Here is a 22,510-nt window from a genome sequence, read left to right on the forward strand (position 1 = left end):
TCATCTCAAATGAAACGAAATTCCTTATTTTTTACCACTGATATTATTTTCATTATTTTAATGGTAGTTCAACATATTTTCTTTATTTTTTAGAAGACGTTTGGGGTAGCCAGGTACCTTTGGCACCTCCGTGTGCACACCTGCCTGTAAGAAGTATCTACAGCATTTACAAACTGGCCAAGACATAGAATTACGAACATATACGGACTGAAATTCAAGACGATTCATTCTAAAATGCCCTCACATAATACGGGGGCAAACCCCTTACTAAAAATATCTTGCAATAAAATGAAAAATATCGTTTAAACATTAATTAATTCGCAGATTAAAACTAATACATAATAACTAAAATCAATCCGATCTGTGGAAGGGTGCACATCACGTGTGCATTCTCAGCGTTTGGCATAAGTATGAATAATGTCTTATTAGCAAAATTTTAAAAAAAGGCAAGAACCCGGGTATAAATCAAATTCTTAGTTCATTCTGCATAATATTTACCTAAGCTAAAGAAGGACATTTTGGCAAAATATCTCCGAAATTTAATAAATAAATAAATAAATAAAATTGTATGTATTATGTTATGAAGCACAAAATTTTAAAATTTTGTCCCTATTATATGTTAGTTAACCATAAGAAAAATCACATGATTACGTAACTGATAGGGAAAATGTATCTCTAAGAAGATTTTGCCTCCCTGATGGCATAGTGGTAGAGTCGTCGCCTTGTGATCAAGGGGTCTCGGGTTCAATAACCGGTGGAGGTACATAGTGATTTGGACCCCACTTTAAACTGTAGTTCCAGTCCCGATTGCCTATCTGTGCATAAAGTGGACTTAAAACAACAATTCATGTAAGAAGATTCCTAATACGGTTGCTAACTCATCAAGTCAATAATTCTGCAGGTATTTTTCAAACCTACAGAGCTGTTTTATCAAAATCTATTTTTGTGATTGCTTCTTATTAGTAGAATGAATATAAAATTATTATTATCTATTTTGGATACGATATCAAAATTAGAAGATGACAGGTATATAAAATTGTGATGATGAAAGGGGCATATCAAATTACCTCTGTCTTAGTATTTCGATGTAGACCTAACTAAACAACTTTGTGTGTTGCAGGAGGAAGAAGTGGTTTTTATTTGTTTAACAGATTACCTTAATCATATCCAGGCCGGAAGCCCGTTGTTGACAACATCAAGCAACTAAACTCCACCCCTTCTACACTCAGTTTCAGTTACTTTTTGGCCAAGTTATGGCAGACAGTTAATTATATTTCTATATTTTTGCCACATTTCAAGAATCTATTTCTTTTCATTCTGTGGCACATTTTCAAAGCAATTTGATGTATCATCCCTGTGAAGGTCAGAAGCTGCAGCCCTCAGGCCCATAATCCTGTTCTAATCTTGATCATATTCTGTACAATTTTGCGTCTCCCATAAAGCCTCCTAACCCCACTGGCTGCTTAAGCATACAAGTGGGCATTACATCACATTTTTTGTTTCAAAAGATTTGGAAATTCCTTTCGCTTTCCAATGAAAAAGTTAAGGAAGTTGAAAGAAAAGCTTAAACTAATTTCATTCAACTTATTATTTACTCTGACTTTTGTAAACCTATTCACGAAATCAGTGTTTCGTTAAAGGACAACAAAGCTTTTTATTGAATGATAATATGTGAACTTGTCTGTAATATAGATAATATTCACAAGTAAAATATACATGAAGTGAACACCATAATAACTTATTTTATTGGACCATTCGCATTTTCCCAAGTGTATATATTTATTGAATTTGATTGGGTTGGCAATCGGGTGGGCACAGCAATTTCTGGGTAGGCAATTGCCCACCCGTACCCGTCCCTGTCGGGGAGGCACAAAAGTTGTGAGAGAGAGAATGCATTGGCGTCCCGTGAAATTGTTTGAGCCCTATTAAACCAATATTGATTTCAGCCTGCAAAAAAATTGGATCCAAAAATGTTCTTGCTCGCTTTGCTCGCAATATATCATTGTTCTCTGTAATGCATTGTAAATTACCAGACAGAGAAATAAGACTTGTCTTAATTGATTTTGTTTTAAATGCATGAACAATTATTTCGAGGAAAGGGACGTGCACATTTGAGAGACAATTTATGTAATTTTTGCTGTTGGTTTATTGTGAGATGGATGAATTGGTTGATTAAATAATATAAGTTGTATATAATATGTATTAAATAAACTTTGAATATGCACACAATTTAGTGTCCACGTCGCTCCATGTTGCATATATCGTCGGTGAAGGGGCGAAGTGGCGTAACTCGAAAAATTGCGTTTTTGAGTTATGACTACCTCCTCTGTTACCTGTCAATATTTCGTGGCTGAATTTCCACTGGTTCCGGAGATTTAAGCACCCTGCAATTGGCGTATCTTGAAATTTTCTGCATAAAAATATCTGCAAAGTTTCTTCAGTGGCTGCTAAGAAATGAAGGCGCTTACTGGCGTAAGCTTATATCGGGAAACAAGATATGCGATTTACGAAATATTATATAAATTTAAATAAGATTTATGAAACAAGGGTGAATCGTACGTTAGTCCATACACAAAAAAGTTAGTTCCAGGGAGAAATCTGAAAGTAAAATGTGATGGAAAATGTGAAAAGTTTGGTAAAGAATGCTTTAAAATCACAGATGCGGAAAGACATGAAATTTTTAAGGACTTTTATGCAAGTGACGACCTTCAGCTTCAACGACAATTCGTCAACACATATGTAAAGGTTTCTGACGTTAAACACAAAACTACGCAAAATGAAGAATCTCGAAGATCAAAAACAAATCATTACTTTTTACCATAGAAGGAAAGAGAAGTAGTATCAGTGTGTAAAACCATGTTTCTAAACACACTTTTAACATCAGAGAAAACAATGGGAACTGCTCTAGCCAAAAGAAGATGCTCAGGTGTCATTGAGAAAGAGAATAGAGGAGGAAAACTTCAGAGCCTACTGGAAAGGGACAAAATAATAGAGAAAAAGTTAATAGAACTCATAAACAGATTCCCAAGAGTCGATTGATTGATTGATTGATTTAGTATATTTTACTTCGCGTTTTGTGCCTCTTAGCTAATTTGCGAAGATGGGGATGAGTGATGAAATGATAAAATTGATGAATGGACATTCACAAACAACCAAGCCCGAGCGGGATTCGAACCCGGGACCCTTGGTGTCGCAGCGCGATGTGCTATCCATATATATATACATAAAGAAAATACCCCACTATTTACACTTTTTCTCTATTTTACACTTTTCAATTGTTACAGTTTCTCAGTTTCGTATCATCTTGACAAACACAACTGCCGGAGAATGGGCAAGAGTGTACGAATGATCTCAACAGCTTGGCGAAGAACGCTAGTTGCTCACGAATGAACCGTGTGGACACATTTGTCCGACTGGGACATGCAAGGTGTTCTTTATGTGAATTTTTGGGGAAAGGATCATGCTTTATGCCCAGTTTTCCTGCACGTTGATGAAGGGTGCCGTATAATGACATTTGTATAAAAAAAACGTTGATGTTGCCTGCAAATGTTATCCTTCACCATAACATCCCCACATGGTCAATTTGACAGCAATAACTCTCCGAAAGGGTTTTGCTTCATGTTCTTACACTCCGGGCTTAGCTCTTAATGAATATCAGATTTATTTGAGCCGCTGAAAGATAATATGAGAGGGAAGACATTTTTGACAGATGAAGCACTGACAAAAGATATCAAGATATCCTGCGGTGGCTATGACAGCAGGCTATGACAACGCCAAATAACTCACGGAACTGACACATTGATAGTAGCTATGCCTGTATGCTCAGGGAGATTTCTTTAAAAAACTCACGTAGTTTTGTCCTTGTAGGACTTGTAGTCTTGGTCGGTCAACCCTGAATGACCCTTGCAAATGTGCTGTTTGAGAAAAGATCAAACTAATTCCATCTGTATTTTTACGTCGATTTTCTGCCAATTTAGCTAATCGCAACGACAAGGACAAAATTGTGAAATAGATGGAAAGACAAAAACACATTATGCCTTGACAAAGATTCGTTTCCAGGAATTCTGGCGCTACACTTACTTCTCCGCCACAGAAGACGACCAAACTATTTACATTTTTCAAATTATTTAAAGAATATTTTCGTTCACTGTAAATTAATGGAAAGACCAAATATCATCAAATGAAATAGGTCTACAAGTTAGATGAAACTAAATTAATGCTTACTGGAAGAAAGCAATGTTTCGTTTCTTTTCTTTATGCCTCAGGCCTCCCCGATGGTGAAGTTGTAGCGTCGTCGGCTTGTATTCAAGGGGTGCTGGGTTCGATAACCGGTGGAGGCACATAGTGGTTCGGATCCTACTTCAAACTATAGGTCCAGTCCCGATTAGCCTTACTATGCATAAAGTGGACTTAAAAAACTGTTTCTTTTACTTTATGGGTGTGAGTGATCGGAGTTTATGGGTCCGGGACGGGATCGATACGGTTTATAAAACTATCCCGATCTTCAGGACAGAAAATTTCACGTATTTCCTGACTACAATAATTTTATGGATGGGTAATGTTCAGAATTTCCAAACACTCCTGAAATTATCGAGTTCCACCCACATTTTGTCCCCAAAGAAATTATTTTCGGTATTTTGATGCCATTTCTAGAAGATTTCCCTTCCTGTAATTAAGTATATCCAGAATTCTTATTTCGCGATCATTTTAAATTCCTGACCTATCGGAAACCCGAAAGTAAGGAAATCATTTCCCGAAGTTTCCCGGGACAGGACTTCTGGATCCCGCAAACTGAAGTCTGCTTTCCGTTGCGACTGGTAGTATGTCAGAGGTCCCAGGTTCGAATCCTCGTCATTGTGTTTGTTCAATCACCATGTTGCTGACGTGAAATAACCAGAATACGTAAACTTTAATAAACAAATATCGTATCCGACGCAGAGGCGGGCTGATTAACTTCTGTGCATAAATTGGACTTGAATTTAGGGATGTACAATATCGGAATTTTGATATCGAGATATATCGTCAAGAAACTATCGTCGCAGACGATACGATATTATTTCCGTATCGTGATATGAGTGATATATCGTCTCCCTCTCCACAATATATATCGCAAAAATATCGTAACGATATATCGTCTAGTTAATATCGCCTGGACGATAGTTTCTCAATATCGCGATATATCGTCTGGACGATATATCGCCGAACAGTACTTGAAACATTTGAAATGTTGGTTCCGCCAACCGAAGGCTGCGTGTTTTGATGACGTTACTTTGGTCTCAATATGTGTTCCTTGCACCCCTAAGCATGCGTGGTTTTACCACAGAGAGCAATGTAATAAAAACGGACTCTTTTGAACGTTCGTACCGCCTAAAGGACTCACCGAAGACAAAAATGACACTTGCATTAAAATAAAAAAATCATTACGACCTGCCTGTGCCTGCACTTCCTTCTTCTTCTTCCATGATATGTGGCGCCATTCTTTCCCTTCAACATGTTTACAGTTAATCGGATATCATGAGTAAGCAGTTGCAGTGGAAGGAATCTTCCAAAGCGAAAAAAAAATAAAAACATATTTGTTTCCCCGCCATAATGAATTCACAGTTGCCTCCTCCTTAGATATAGAGTAAGGTGGGGCAAGACCTCGCAGTTTGAGTTCATAATTTTATATTCAAGCTATGAAACTACAGACACACATGAAAAAAGCAATACACATTACACTATCCTTTGCTAACTCACAGTAAATTTCCGAAAGCTGAATGAACAATATTTCTGCATGAAACAATTACAAAACCGTGACCATGCAAATGCGTAGTCTTACCCGCACCGCGGAGTAAGACTGCGATCAAGTTCGGGTAAGAATGCGCACTTTCCACACAGAGTCACATTTGTATAAAAAGAAACACAAATCACCTTTAAAAGTTCTTCTATCGTATGGAAACATTTCTCGTGGTATTCTAACAGTAGGCACAGTGAATCCCGTCCTGCACTTGGGTTAGGAATCGCTAACACAAATCACAAATAAAGGTTCCTGTTTCATACTAGGTGCAATTTTCATGCCACCACTCGTCACATATGGAACACTGGATACAATCTTCTACTGCAGGATCGCTGTACTTCTCATTACAACCTGGGTAATTGTACTCTTTCTTCTGGCGTTTTCTGCTTGCTACATCTTCTTCAACAACGATGTTCGGTTTCTGTTTCCCCTGAACTTTCTTCTTACTCTTCTCAAGCAACGAGGCTTCCAAGTTGACTTTGAATGGAGATCCAGTTAACACCTGAGACTGCCTTGTATTTCGTCGGCGGTGCTGAATATGCTCTGCACGTGGAAGTGGTGATATCTGGTTAACGGAAATGTGCCCGTATGATCCAGTATTGTTAACCCCACTTGTTGAAGGCTGCTCACCTGGAGTTTTAGCTGATACATTTGTCACAGTAGAGGGAAGAAAATCGTCCTCAGTGAAGATGTCTTGATTGAAAGGGCATGATCCAGTCATTTCAAAGCCCTTCATGGCATTCCCAACTGTAGCTGCCTTCCCATATGCCTTTGTAAAAATAGATGCCACTTGGAAAACTGTGATTGGGCGACCCGGATGGTTACTCATCCATTTATCACACACAGATGAATAAAACGACTTCAGTGGACCAAAAAATGATCTATCTAATGGCTGGGCCATACAAGCCACACACTTGCACCTGCAAGCCACACACATGTGGGGTAAAACCTCGCACGTGCGCAGTCGTGCCCCGTGCTGCATTCCTGAACAAATCACGTGATGCTGCCCAGCCATTGCACAAAGCAATGGAAACTAATACACAGGTGGACTCGGCATTAACACAGCTTCTTCTATCCATCAACATCGTAATATTGTATACATTCACAATGAACTAGTACTCAAAACACGTAGTACCAAAATAAATAGCAAACCCCCTCAAAATCTTTTCACTTACGTCTCTCAGCACAACGAATTTCAAACGTATCTTCACCACTGTCCACAGCTAGCTACCATCTTGAACGAAGTAACGGTGGCGCAGTGGTGCCAACTGTGTATGATTTTCACCTCGAAAAACCGGTGCGCAGTCTTACCCGCCGCGCAGTCTTACCCCACCTTACTCTAACACTGACATAGTGGAATCTTGAAGCCAGAATATATGTGAAAAATTGATTGATTGGTGTTCTAAGTCAACTTTATGCACAGTAAAACAAATTAGGACTGGACCTATAGTTTAAAGTGGGATCCGAACCACTATGTGCCTCTCCACCGGGTATCGAACCTGGTACCCCTTGAATACAAGGCGACGACGCTACCACTGCGCCATCGGGGAGGCCTGAGTCATAAAAATAAACGAAACATTACTTTCTTCCAGTAAGCATTAATTTAGTTTTATCTAACTTGTAGCTTCCTTGACTGAAATATTGATTTTACCCATGCGTTATGTCGCCCCTCCTTCCTTCGAGATTTTTTAAGCCCCCTATACTTTTTGAGGACATCATACACTTCCTCAACATAAGATAACAACATTGTGATGACGCTACTCACTTGTGCACCAGAAGTAATAAACCTTGTGAGGACATCATACACTTCTTCAACAGAATATAGTAACCTTGTTGGGACACTACTCACTTTGCATCAGAAGTAATAAACCTTGTGGGGACATCATACACTTCTTCAACAGCATATGGTAACGTTGTGGGGACACTACTCACTTGTGCACCAGAAGTAATAAGCCTTGTGAGGACATCATGCACTTCTTCAACAGAAGATAGTAACCTTGTGGGGAGACTACTCACTTTGCATCAGAAGTAATAAACCTTGTGGGGACATCATACACTTCTTCAACAGAAGATAGTAACCTTGTGGGGACACTACTCACTTTGCATCAGAAGTAATAAACCTTGTGAGGACATCATACACTTCTTCAACAGAAGATAGTAACCTTGTGGGGACACTACTCACTTGTGCACCAGAAGTAATAAGCCTTGTGAGGACATCATACACTTCTTCAACAGAAGATAGTAACCTTGTGGGGACACTACTCACTTTGCATCAGAAGTAATAAACCTTGTGGGGACATCATACACTTCTTCAACAGAAGATAGTAACCTTGTGGGGACACTACCCACTTTACATCAGAAGTAATAAACCTTGTGAGGACATCAAACACTTCTTCAACGGAAGATATCATCCTTGTGGGGACACTACTCGCTTTGGATCGGCAGTAATATACGTTGTGAGGACATCATACATTTCAACAACAAAAAGGTAAGCTTGTGGAGCGAAAAGTTTCTTAAAGGTATATCGAATTTCTATCGCGAATTGAAACCATGACTTCCTTATTTCAAAGCATCCGAGCACGTAAAGTAAATTGATTGAATTTGTGAGATGTAAATAATGCATAAAAGAATAATATATTATCATAAATTAAAAATGTACATAAATCAATAATAATAATAACAGTTACTGTTAGTATTTTCATGGCGTGTAAAGTTACAGTTTAGCTTCCTTGAAAATAATATTGGCTTTGCCCATGATACACCCCTCCCCTATTCCGCTTAGAAAATTTATAAGAGCTTGTATACCCTTGAGCGCACTATATATTTCCAATGGAAGATAACAACGTTGTAGGGACACTACTCGATTTTCCATCAGAATTTATATCCCTAGTAAAAGCACTTTTTAAAATATTGACTAATTTAATTTAGTAACACTGTTGAGCCTTGTTTAATGCCTTGGTCAGCATTGTAATGTTAGATGCAAATTAACATTTAACTTAAAGCAAAGCATGATTCGAAATGTATATAAATTAAACACAAATAGTTTGTGAGAACAATGGAAGATACTTTTTGCATATATATCACATTTTGCCTCGTTTCTTTCTGGCTTTTTTGGCTAATCGTGACAATTAGATAACATTGATGAAGGGACACTGGAAGAAAATAATCGAACTCAGAACTTTATTGAATCGATTTCAAGTCCTATATCCCTCTGCTTGATTTCCACATCGTATCACATGGTATTATAATTATTATGATCATTATTATTATTATCGTTAATATTACTATTATTATTATTATTATTATTTGTAATCCGCTTGGTATGTAGCTTTTTACTTTTTGTCTTCATTTTAAAAGACAAAAGTTTGCATTTCTTCCCAAAATAGCACAACACTCGTTATTATAATTATTTTGCTAACTTTTTTTGTCAGTCATTTAATTACATCCAAAATAATTTTCCCAGTACTCTTGTGTCCGTCAGATCTCTCCTATTTCATGTAACATCTGTTTCTCTTTTCCAGTGATTTATTCTCTGCAGGACAAGTATTTACGATTTTGTTTATGAAAAATATCATAAACGACAAAAACTGCAAAAATCAACAGAGACTAAAAGTATTTCCTCTCTTTTATTGTCAATTACCAACAGGGTAGCATTTTCAAACTTATTTACACATCGGTCCCCACAGCGTCTGTACAGAATCAATCGTGTGTATGGAGTGTATGTGCAAATTTTCATGAATCTAATGGACCTTGTGGGGACCCGAGGCCACCTGATTTCACAGGCCTTGTGGGTACTGGTGTCCCCACAAGGATAGGAAACGTTTTTCTTGTATAATTTGCTCACAATGTAGGTTACTTTTAATTTTCGGGAGTTTATAGTTTTACTGTGTTATTTGTCACATAATTTCAACAAACACATCAGACTACGACTGTGATTTCCCCCGGTCCCCACAGTGTATGTGCACTAACAGAGTCCCCACAAGGTAGCATATGCACGTATATGTGTGTGTGTGTGTGTATTGCAGTGCAGGAAGACTTTGAACGATCACTGAGATAGCGAACCTAGGATATTACATACATTATACTTGTTCACAAATAATACTTACCACGCTCTTGAAGGCCATTTGTTCTCTTTGTAGTTGAATTAGTTAGTGATGAAAAAATGTATTGAGGCTCCTTATATACCAATGTAATCAGGAAGCTGACCGCTGGAAGAAATCGCAGTTTATCCTTGGCCTTTCATTCCTCTCCAGAAATCGCTTCCTGCCTTGATGATTTCGCCATCCGGATATTGTTACATGCAAGAATACCTGCACTATTGGAGAGAGATTTGTTGAAAAATTTCATAATTATAACCGATGGCCCTACAGCCCTCGAAGGGCCTTGGCCTATCTCCCGACTGCCAGTCTCCATCCAACAATCCTACTTAGAGGTGTGGAGATCTTCAAATTTCATAACAACAGTTATAAAACATAAATGGAGACTCTTGTAATTAAGAATATTTTACACTAAATTTTTGTAACTTTATATCAGCTTAGATCCTTTATATTAATTTTTGTGAAATAGACAAGAGAACAATCCAAATGTTGCCATTGAAATCAATCAGAGAACATCTGACTTATAATTCTTTATCCGTACCACTAAATGGATAGGTTGCAACCTTCGTAACTATTATTTTATGTAGGATACTCTACCTTTCTTGTCCTACTGCTACATCATTATTCAGTGTTTTTTCTTTACAAGCGAAAATAATTATTTTTATCTTGGAATAATATACGTTTGCCTTTCTCTCAAAACGAGACTATAATTTCGTATTCTGGGTATGTTATGAATGTATCATTGAGCCCCTCCTATTGCATCAGATTATTACACGTCATCGCGGTTAGCCTAGAAAGGTAGATAAGTATATAAGCCGTGCCTGATCTACAAATCTTGGGGGTTCCCCCGCAAAATATATGCAATGGTCCCCCTACTTACCTACCTACCTTTACACACACACACTCGTATATACATATACGGTTCGATACCCGGTGTAGGCACAAGGTGGTTCGGATCCTACTTTAAAATGTAGGTCCAGTCACGTTTAGCCTTTCTGTGAATAATGTGGACTTTAAACAACAATTCAACAACAACATATTATATATATACACATTCATGTATAATGTATGTGTATGTGTGTGTGTGTGTGTGTGTGTGTGTGTGAATAATTCTTGATCTTATGTTGCCGGTCCACGTGCCGGAGTGGTTACCACATCGCGCAACGACGTCAGGGGTCCCTTCCTGGGCATGGATGTTTGTGAGTGTCCATTCATCAATTTCATCATATCATGACTCATCCCCATCTTCGCAATTAGCGAAAAGTGCCACAAGAGGGAAGTAAAATAAAGCAAATCAATCAATTGATCTCATGTTATCAAAGTCGCAAATGAGAGCCTAGAGTGTGATTCAAAAGTCCCTTAAAAAGTCCTATGAAAGGTAAGGGAGTTGGGCTGGGTACAATTGGTCATGATCAGTTCTTATGTATGCAGACGACATAGCCATCTTGTCCGAGACAATAGAGGGTTTACGAAGGGGCATAGATAATATATACGAGAGGTGCAACAAATATAAACTGAAAGTAAACGTTAAAAAATAAAAATGGCTATATGTTTAACGGACAGGAAACATGGACATATGGGGGGGGGGAATTTAATAGAGCAGGTTAAAAACTTCACGTACCTGGGGGCAACACTTTCCATGACTGGAAGCTTGTCACACCACATAAGAGCAAGAAAGACCAAAACAAAATATGCAGTAGAACAAGTCATAAGGACAATAAATAAGGCACCTCAAAGGCCTTTCCTGGTCATTCAAAACCACTATTCATCAATAATATTCCGAACATGAAATTATGGAGTAGAACTGTGGGGGTTAAAGGGGGACAACACAATAACCGTCACACAAAGAGATTTTTATAAGAGGGTAATTGGCGTAAGCAGAGGTACGGCTAACTGTGGGCTCCTCAATGAATTGGGCTTGAACAGGGACACGGTACAAGCACGGATGAGGGTTGTTAAATATTGGATGCGAATATCATTAGAGGGCCAAACTACGCTGAGGGGACAATGCTTAGAAATACAGACAAGGGAGGAAAACGTTCAAAACTGGGGTTGGGAAGTGAAGAATCTCTTATACAATAATGGAATGGGTTGAGTATGGAAAGAGGGAGGAAGTGGGGCATTTTAATAGAAAACCAAATTAGAGACAGATTACTGGACATATACAGACAAGAAATAACAGCAGACTGCCAAACAAAGTCCTCAATCAGGGGACAGTTAAGAGTAAGAGATTGGGGAAAGCGAAATATGTTAATGTTGTCGGAAAAGCAACAGAGCAAAAGAGGCGCGCTGGCATGGTTCAGACTAGGGGGATGGAAACAATGAACGAAGAGAAACGAAGAAGGGGAAACTATATGTTGCATGTGCGATGGAAAGGAGACGGACGAGCATATCCTCGTGAACTGCCCTTCTACACGTAACCTAAGGGACAAGTTTCTGAAAAACGTAACAGCGAGGGAGGTGATAGAAGTGGTAAACGATAGAATAAAGACAAAAGAAGCGGGACAAGTGGGAAATACCTGTGGGAAGTAAGAGAACGGCGGGGAAAGCTATTACAGAAGACAGCGAAATTAGTGATCATGCTCAAACCAAGCCATGTTTATAGTGTAACGTAAAGTGTAAACACCCCTTATCATAAAGAAGAGGGGAGAATGATAGTGTGAAAGGCAGCCCGAGAAATAGTGCAAGGGTGGAGTTTGTGTGAGAAGTTAAAGATCGGAATTGAAGTATATGGAGAGTGGACACCTAAGAAATCAGACACATAACTTTATTTGATGGCTAAACCATACTTATTATGTCTAATTTTCTTACTTTCTAATTTTCTTATATCTAATTTTCTTATTTTCCTACATCCGATCAATTACTAAGAGTATCTATACATTAACGTAAAGAGGTTACAATATTAATACATGGCTGTAAGGAAAGAGTAAGTGTGTGTAAAGTAAAATTTGTGTAGAGCGTACAGCGTACAACTCGCACAAGGAAAATACAAATAAACAAATAATATATTCTTCAAACAGGTTAGGCTGAGGGGTAACTACGTACATTGGTGTGTTCCAAACGGACGTGTTTCATATTCGTGGCTGCCATATTGAATTCAACTCAAAATGTTTAAATGGGAAAGGGAAGATGTGATATATACGTATATGTATGACACTGTTTTCTCACACCTGGAAAATGGTACATTTGTTACAATCATGCAGCCGTTACTTTTTCCTGATTATAGATAGTTTCAAGAAACCTTCACTACTTCATTTCTCGTAAAATTCTAGGCTGATTTGAATCTAGTCTGACATGTGGGAGATCTAAGGTTGGAATTTTTTCGGTTTTGTTCCCGCATAAATCGTCTCTAGGGCCCACCCAGCCTCAAATCAAATGGTACCCCGGGAGGTGTTGGGGAAAGGCGGCCGCAGTGTGATGCTGATCCCATCACCTCAAGATGGCTGAAACTGAAAATATGTAGGGTCCACATACCCTAAATGTGCTCTCATGGCACGGTGTTGTGTTATATGCACAGGGACCTTTCACTTTATCTTTACCTGTAAATATTGTATTCGTTTCTGTACCGCTGAGTATCTAAGTTTATGTTTTACATACGGATATATGAAACCTCTACTATACCTGAGGCTGAGGAACCCCTAAAGGCTTACTTGTCTCCACCCCCCGCACTACGGGGTTTTGCGGCTCGTAGATCCTTCACTGTATATAACGTAACGATTAAAATGATATTGACTATCATTAAATGTGATAATTCCACATACACTTTATTTTGCAGCATTTTTGTCAGTTGTGTAAATTTTTTACACTTTGTTTCCAATTACAACGTATTATTATTGTATACTTATCTTATTTATTTATTTACTATATTTTGACAACTCCTGTTGTCTTCCAAATTTTTAAAACCAGAGTGGATTATATAGTCGGCAGAGTATCGGTTTTCACCTTATTGTACCTGTGTTCGCGAGATATATCTTCGGGCGGATAATTGTTAGGTTTTGCAGTTTAATTAAAATGCATTGGTCTGATGAAATAAAGTCGTTCTAATTTTTATGAAATGATGATTTGAAAATTCGCTTCTTTTTTCGTGTTCGTATGTTTTGATTACATAATTTCAAACAAAATTATTGCTACAAATTCGTAATTGATATATGACCTATATGACATATTACATGGTTTATGTGTTTCTCGTATATGAGCTGTCAAATACTTCAATTTTATTTAACACTGTGCATACATCTAGGTTATTATCTTTTGCTCTCAGAATACAAATTGAAATTCCATATAACATTTCTAAACACTCTAAACAGAGAGTACTGAAAAATCTAATCCAACTGATGTACAAATGAAGCAATATCATATTAATTTCATTATTGTTTTTCATTGTTCAAACACATATTCATTTATTCCTCCATAATATTTCCTATTATATTATTTCAGTGTATTTTAATTTTAAAATAGTACCTTGCTTTCGTTCCGTAGTTATTATGAAGTATCATTGAAGTTAAAAATACTAGATGGGAAGATGCTTCTGTCGTTTAACATAATGCTATTACCGAACTGGGGGATGCTTTGAGAAAATTTTGCTAGCCGGGGGACACCATCCACTGCATTCCCCCTCACTTCGAGCACTGATTATAAATGATCAAATTGTACAAATAAGAAAATACATTATAGAAACTTAACAGCAGCTATACAGTAAATTTAGTTATTTATTTTATTTATAATAACTACAAAGTAATCATCCTTCGACTGCCAGAATGTACGCTCCCAATCGTGGGTGGTTTCGACTGGAATTCATCCCACGATCCACCCGGTCTGATTTCGAGAAGAAACACTGGGTAGAAAAGTAAAAATGCAACCTAAGCGTGGTGCTGATTCCATCGGCTCAAGTAGCATATTACAGATTTCACGATACAATGTATGGGAAATAACTTTTATGTATTAAAGATGTACGTAATTATGCAGAATAACAGCCTCGTTAGCCTATCATAGTTATTGGTCCTTTCACATCGAAGTTTCCGGGTTTGAGTTGAATATCAGCAATTTCTTAATGAGAATTCTCTCAAGAACTAAGACAGGGATCGCTGAGGTAGTTGGCACATCTTATTTGTTCATCATTATTCGTTAAACGAATGAATTGGAAACATACCTGCATTTCATATCGTAGTAGAAATCTCTGTTTTGACTAGCTTCATGGAAGATCAGGAACAAAAGTTTTATTATGGAATTCAGAGTTAAATTTTGGCAATTCGATTTCACCGTATTTTTACCCTATATTCCTTACGTAATGTGGAAACGCATACGGTCAGAAGGTTAGTCACCTCTAAAAATCCGTAAAAATTTATTTAAATTCTAATATCCTTCAAGTTTCCCTTCAAATAGTTTCGTCATTTTTTCTCTTCCTTCCTAATTTAGTAATTTAGAGGGCTGGTTAGCGTGCAGAGCTTTCATCAGCGATGCCTGAATTCGATCCAAACCATGGCCTTTTTTTCATTATTTCTTAGCTGTGAAAAAGTATACGATTCTCCAGTCCCTTCCACCAACTTGTCTTATTTATTTACTTTCTTCATATCTACTCACGAAATACTATGAATCTAACGAAAACACACAGTTATAGTTAGAACAAGAAACACACCTCACATCGAAGGGTCCAGGTACGTGAAGTTTTTAACCTGCTCTATTAAATCCCCCCCATATGTCCATGTGTCTTGCCCTTTAAACATATAGCCATTTTTGAAAGCCATAATGTTTAATTTTTTAAATTTTACTTTCATTTTATATTTGTTGCACCTCTCGTATATATTATCTATGCCCCTTCGTAAACCCTCTATTGTCTCGGACAAGATGGCTATGTCGTCTGCATACATAAGAACTGATGATGACCAATTTTAACCAGCACAACTCCCTTACCTTTCATAGGGTCTTTTAAGGGAGTTTCGAATCACACACTAGGCTCTCATTTGCGACTTTGATAACATGAGATCAATTGATTGATTTGCTTTATTTTACTTCCTTTTTGCGAGAGTGATTATTCCTGTTTGTCTATTTATCATTTTAGTTTAAAAAAACATTCCTCACTACTCCCATGATTAGCCTTCGTTTCAGTGTGATTGTTCTGCATGGACAAGGTCATGTTAGACTGATAAGCAGATACCACGTGACTCCGGGGCCAACCGTCAGTACCGCAGAGAAACTTCGTTAGCTTTGCGAGGTTCCTTCGCATCTTTGATAAAGTGCATGCTCCGTGCCTGTAGTCCAGGTACGTTTTGCATAACTGGCCAACTAGCAGTAAGTTTTGACTCTGGATATTTTTTGAACTTGGAGAAAAGTAATGAAGTGAAGAAAAACATTATTTTTCTGTATGTTTCGATTGTGTGCTCAAATGTTGAAGTAAACATAATTCTGTGACAGAGAACAACAATTACATTAGCCAGTCATTTCCGAGAAAACAGCGCTTCAAAGATTAGAAACTTAGCAAGCGTTATAATTTCAATAGCATATGGGGTTAGTCTTGTTAAGAGAATGTTAGATAATATTTTATATGTTGTTGAGAGTAGAGAAATTCCTCTTTAATTATTGCAGTTCATTTTATCACCTTCTTTAAACACAGGAACAATTATGGATTCTTTCCACTGTTGAGGGATTTCTTCTTTATTCCATATTAACCAAATTAATTCATGAATTTGACATATTAACGAATTTCCACCATATTTAATTAACTCAGCTGGTATTAAATCAATGCCAGGTGCTTTGTTATTCTTTAGCCTTTTAATAGCATCTTTAACTTCAGTCAAGTTAGGTTCTGGAACTAAAGGTTCTGCTGTGTGTACTTCATTTACTTCTGATTTATCTTATACATGAACACTTAAAAGTTCATTAAAGTAGTTCCTCCACCTATTTAAAATATCGCTTGGGTCAGCCAAAAAATTGACGTTTTTATCTTTATCAAACCAAGGCTTACTTTTTCTTCGTTTATGGTATCCTATACTTTCTTTAGCTGCTGATTCTATTGCATTACGTATGAGTTCCGAATTCTTATTTACGACTGTTTCATTTATATTGTCATCATCATTTAAATGTTGCAAAACAGCAAAGCTATTTGACAGTTTAATTTGGCAATCTTTCTTAATTTTTTTATCAGCAAATTTTCCTTTATTAAATTATAGAACTTTCAGATTTTGTTGCTTATGATTTATCACTGCGAGTCTTTCTCTTAATTTAGCAATTACTAAATAATGGTCAATGCCACAGTCAGCACCTCTTTGTGAACGAACGTCAATTTTACTAGTATGTCTTCTCTTATCAATGAGAATATGATCTATCTGGTTATGAGTTTTACCATCTAGAGAAGACGAGGCATATTTATGGATATCTTTATGTTTAGAAGTGGTACTTTTCACAATTAAATTCTTTGAGGTTGCAAAAGTAATTAATCTTATACCATTATCATTACTTAATTCATGAAGACTTTCTTTACCAATCGTGGGTTTAAATGACTCTTCTTTACCAATCTGTGCATTACATTCGCAAAGAAAACAGATAATAGGTTACGGTTTAAGGAGATATTGGTAGTCTCTATCGTCGCGTTTAACACCATAAGCAGGCTGTTGGGCTCAAAGTAATTACTGCAGAAAGATTACACTTATTTCATTAATGCATAGTATCCCCCAAATACTCTTCATATAATTAACACAGTTTTATTTTACAATTGAGTGATATGATTTTAGTGTTTTACATAATAACGAAGTTATTTATGAAACGTATTGTTGCGAAAATGTTTGAGATAACAAAGCATTCCATAAAATCAAACTAGTTCTACAATTTATATCTCCAGTACAGGGATTTTCGCATTTCAAAACTCGCAGCCCCTTTACAAAGGGGAATAGATTTCCACGTATAAAATAGGGTGAGGCACAAAAAGAAGTCGTACTCTATTAAAGTTTGATCTGTCGTTATAATGAAGAAATTCGAATGCCAAGATCAGCACCGTAACCTCCCCATCGTCCAGGACCGTATCCACAACAGCCTCCAATACCGTAGGCAACAACATGGTGGGTGGCGATGGCGATTTTGATGTTGTTCTGGCTGTTCACTCCTGTAATTCCTACAGCTAGAATTCAAGAGAAACATCACGATTGGGTCATTTTTCCTGATTTTAGGAAGTAATCTACGTAATCTGTAATCCGTTTTATATCACTAGATTGTAGATTTTCTTATTTTACTTCGCCACATATATTCATGTATCTATTTTCATGAATACAAAATACCTTATTTCCAACAAGTGTAAGGAAGAAATTTGTAGGCTGTATATCCGCTCTTAACATTATTAGCAGGCCACTGACCTCAAGATTTTGTAGAAATATTAAATTTCAATAATGTGAAAAAAATACATCAAACTACATCAAACTGGTTTATTTATAATTAATATTAAATTAACAATAGTTTTCAGTTAACTGACATAATTTCAGTACTTACAAAAATAAAGAGACAAAATTAATTATTTAGAAAATGTTATTCAATTTTCCTAAAAAGTACAAGCTAACAAAGTATTTCACAAAATAAATAATTTTTTTTACACTTTAAATTCAACATTATAGTCTGACCTTAGTCTTTAGTGAAGGGATTCCTAGCATTTTTTTCACTCGTAGCACCTTTGTAAACATGGTTCAATTTCGGCTGCACCGTTCATAGAACAATATACTTTAAATTTTAAAAATGCTAATAATATTTTTTTCTTTTTTATACTAGTACAGCAGCCAACCACAATGTGATATAAAATTAATAATTTAGTTACCAGACTTGAGATTGTAGTTTAGCGCACAAGACTATGATGTGTGACAAAGTAATTGAATTGAATTGAAAACACAATTCCCAAGTCATCTTGAACAACTTTGTATGTTTCCTGCTTTGGATTTTTATTTTTGCCATAAATGAGAAGACTTTTCACACAAGTAGGAAACCGAAAACAGTAACGGTAGTCATGTTGCTTTTCTTGCTAGTAAGGGCACCCCTTCACCAGCCCAAAAAGAAGCAGTGAGGGATGGCTCACAGTTCTCAAATTTAATTTTCAGAGCAGAAACAGCACAAAGCTCAACCAATTCGCCTCGTCCACAAGGGCCTTCTGTAAAGTCAAATGGTGAGGTAAATCAGTGACATTGCTCGATATTAAAAGATGGAGAGTAGAATATATCGGCTTCATCTTGTAGTTTTGACAAGTGGTCTAGAATGAAGAATTTCATGTCTCTCAAGTTGTGATATAGAAAAGTTGTCAAATCATTTTTCTTGCTCTAGATTCCCATAGGCCAATGTATTATTATTATTATTATTATTATTATTAATTGAATACGTTAACTTTGTCGGTTCACCGCACAATTGCCTGTATTCGGAATTGCATTGAAATCATTTAGCTTATTCGAATATGTACGAAGTACATAAGTTCAAACAACCAGCATCATTTGAAGCAAGTCATAAAATATATGTCTTCTGCCTTCAAAATAACGTCTGGTTCATTGAGTTTGATATCTCTCTCTAGCAAACGATCTCACAATAAACACCTTCTAATTTGTGTGCAGTAATATAGTGACGAACTCTGAACTAAACTTCAGGAAACTTATCACCTCACGTTTTAGGAATTAGTGTGTCTCTGTAAAGAGCAGTGAGGTATACAATCAGAGATATTTTCAATAATATGCTTCAGTTGTGTAATGCCAAGATAGGGAGCTTTATAAGAAAAATCGAATGGCATAGGCAAACGCTGCAGTTAAATTTATTGAGGGAGTAAAGATATCTGCATTGAAACAGAGAAAGTGTCGCTTATGCACGTGTACGTGCATATATGTTCAACGTGGTTAGAATATATGACATGTGTTGTTAATCTTTCATCTCCATTCGGAGACATGAAATTAGACGACCAGCAGATTTTATTTTAAACATGAGAAAAATGGGTAGAATGAAAAGGAGAACAATATATAAATGTAATTTTAGTTTTAGACCATAGAGATAGTACCCTCTACTCTTGCTTTGGAAAACCATGAAAAGTATGTTATTGTGAGCATATACTGCACGTCAAAGATCTGATTTCCAACACTTTCTTTACATCATCTCATCAGTCACGCAATATGATTCCTCTGCAAAAGAAAGTAACTCAATGCACACAATAGGGTGACGCACAAACTAAAGTCACGTTTTACTAGACTATGATCTAATTCTGTGGATATTTATCCTTATGATGAGGAAATGTAAGGACTGCATTAAAATTAAAGTAAGTTAGGGTAGTGTAAATTAAGGAATACATTAAGGCTTATTGCTCAATTCGTATCAGTTTATTTTCAACTGTTTAAAGGCTATAGATGACAAACAATTCATAATGTTGTCTAAGGTAAATTAACCGTAATATCCGTATCCAATGCCGCCGAGACCGTAGCCAAGACCAGCACCATAACCTCCCCATCCTCCGAGACCGTATCCTCCGTAACCTCCAAGACCGTATCCTCCCAAGCCTCCAAGACCGTATCCTCCGTATCCTCCAAGTCCGTATCCTCCCAAGCCTCCAAGACCGTATCCTCCGTAACCTCCAGGACCATAGCCAACAACAGGGTGAGTGGCGATGGCGATTTTGTTGTTGTTCTGGCTGCTCACTCCGGTGATTCCTACAGCTAGAATTCAAGAGAAACATCATGATTGGGTCATTTTTTATACCAATAGATATTGAATTCAAGTTATAAAGAAAGTAGTACAGTTTGTCAAATTAAATATACATTTCTGTAAACTGTTCGTACTCACATGAGGTGATAATTTTGCTAAATTAAAATAAATTAGAATTTGCTATAGCTGAAGAACGACTTTGAAATGGAATTTAAAATATAATCAACTAGTTCAATTAATTCATTTCCAAAATATGTTATGAATCAAGAAGGAACAAATCTTCTTCCCTTTTCTACAAGTTATGCCTTTATATTTATTTAAGGTATATAGATTCTTCTAGTGTGAACTAAAAGTCAATTGAATGTATACTCACCATAGGTTGATCCAATGATCATCATCAAAGCAACGGCGAAGATGGACATCTGTAAATGAGAAAAGGATATGTTTATAAAGATCGTACACTAACTCTATAATCAAATGTAATACAGTAAGCTATAATAGGAACATGTCGCTTGGATATTTTATAGGAGAACAATCTTATCTAATATAACCTAAATGTTATCTTCAAAATGTATTTTTAGGTACACGTTCATTCTACGTATTACTAAAATTGTCAGATCTATTGTGATGGAGTGGTAAGTGAGACGGATTAATCGACATAGAGATAATGACCTTCTGCCTCTTTTCGGGCGTTGGTGTTGTATAGATTAATGAAATTTATCATCTTTTTTCATAGTGTTATTGTAAGGAAACAAATGATAGAATATACCTAGGTAGCTATTTTTAATTTTAAATTATATGAATTTTATTTTATGTCAGATATTCCATACCATATAACATAATTATTTGTGTGTGTATGTGTGTGTGTGTGTGTGTGTGTGTGTGTGTGTGTGTGTGTGTGTGTGTGTGTGTGTGTGTGTATTGCAGTGCAGGAAGACTTTGAACGATCACTGAGATAGCGAACCTAGGATATTACATACATTATACTTGTTCACAAATAATACTTACCACGCTCTTGAAGGCCATTTGTTCTCTTTGTAGTTGAATTAGTTAGTGATGAAAAAATGTATTGAGGCTCCTTATATACCAATGTAATCAGGAAGCTGACCGCTGGAAGAAATCGCAGTTTGTCCTTGGCCTTTCATTCCTCTCCAGAAATCGCTTCCTGCCTTGATGATTTCGCCATCCGGATATTGTTACATGCAAGAATACCTGCACTATTGGAGAGAGATTTGTTGAAAAATTTCATAATTATAACCGATGGCCCTACAGCCCTCGAAGGGCCTTGGCCTATCTCCCGACTGCCAGTCTCCATCCAACAATCCTACTTAGAGGTGTGGAGATCTTCAAATTTCATAACAACAGTTATAAAACATAAATGGAGACTCTTGTAATTAAGAATATTTTACACTAAATTTTTGTAACTTTATATCAGCTTAGATCCTTTATATTAATTTTTGTGAAATAGACAAGAGAACAATCCAAATGTTGCCATTGAAATCAATCAGAGAACATCTGACTTATAATTCTTTATCCGTACCACTAAATGGATAGGTTGCAACCTTCGTAACTATTATTTTATGTAGGATACTCTACCTTTCTTGTCCTACTGCTACATCATTATTCAGTGTTTTTTCTTTACAAGCGAAAATAATTATTTTTATCTTGGAATAATATACGTTTGCCTTTCTCTCAAAACGAGACTATAATTTCGTATTCTGGGTATGTTATGAATGTATCATTGAGCCCCTCCTATTGCATCAGATTATTACACGTCATCGCGGTTAGCCTAGAAAGGTAGATAAGTATATAAGCCGTGCCTGATCTACAAATCTTGGGGGTTCCCCCGCAAAATATATGCAATGGTCCCCCTACTTACCTACCTACCTTTACACACACACACTCGTATATACATATACGGTTCGATACCCGGTGTAGGCACAAGGTGGTTCGGATCCTACTTTAAAATGTAGGTCCAGTCACGTTTAGCCTT

General features: G+C 36.7%; 1 long non-coding RNA gene across 1 annotated transcript; it reads right to left on the minus strand.

The window, feature by feature from the left end:
- Window positions 1-20,446: 20,446 nt before the first annotated feature.
- On the minus strand, window positions 20,447-21,563 carry LOC145991835 (uncharacterized). The gene is made up of 3 exons (XR_014442099.1): window positions 21,526-21,563; window positions 20,891-20,939; window positions 20,447-20,528 (listed from the first exon to the last, which is right to left on the minus strand). It is a non-coding gene; the product is annotated as an uncharacterized LOC145991835 (long non-coding RNA).
- Between the last annotated feature and the right edge of the window lie 947 nt (window positions 21,564-22,510).

The sequence above is a fragment of the Lepisma saccharinum genome, chromosome 1 (assembly GCF_977018435.1).
Source record: "Lepisma saccharinum chromosome 1, izLepSacc3.1, whole genome shotgun sequence".
Lineage (NCBI taxonomy): Eukaryota > Metazoa > Arthropoda > Insecta > Zygentoma > Lepismatidae > Lepisma > Lepisma saccharinum.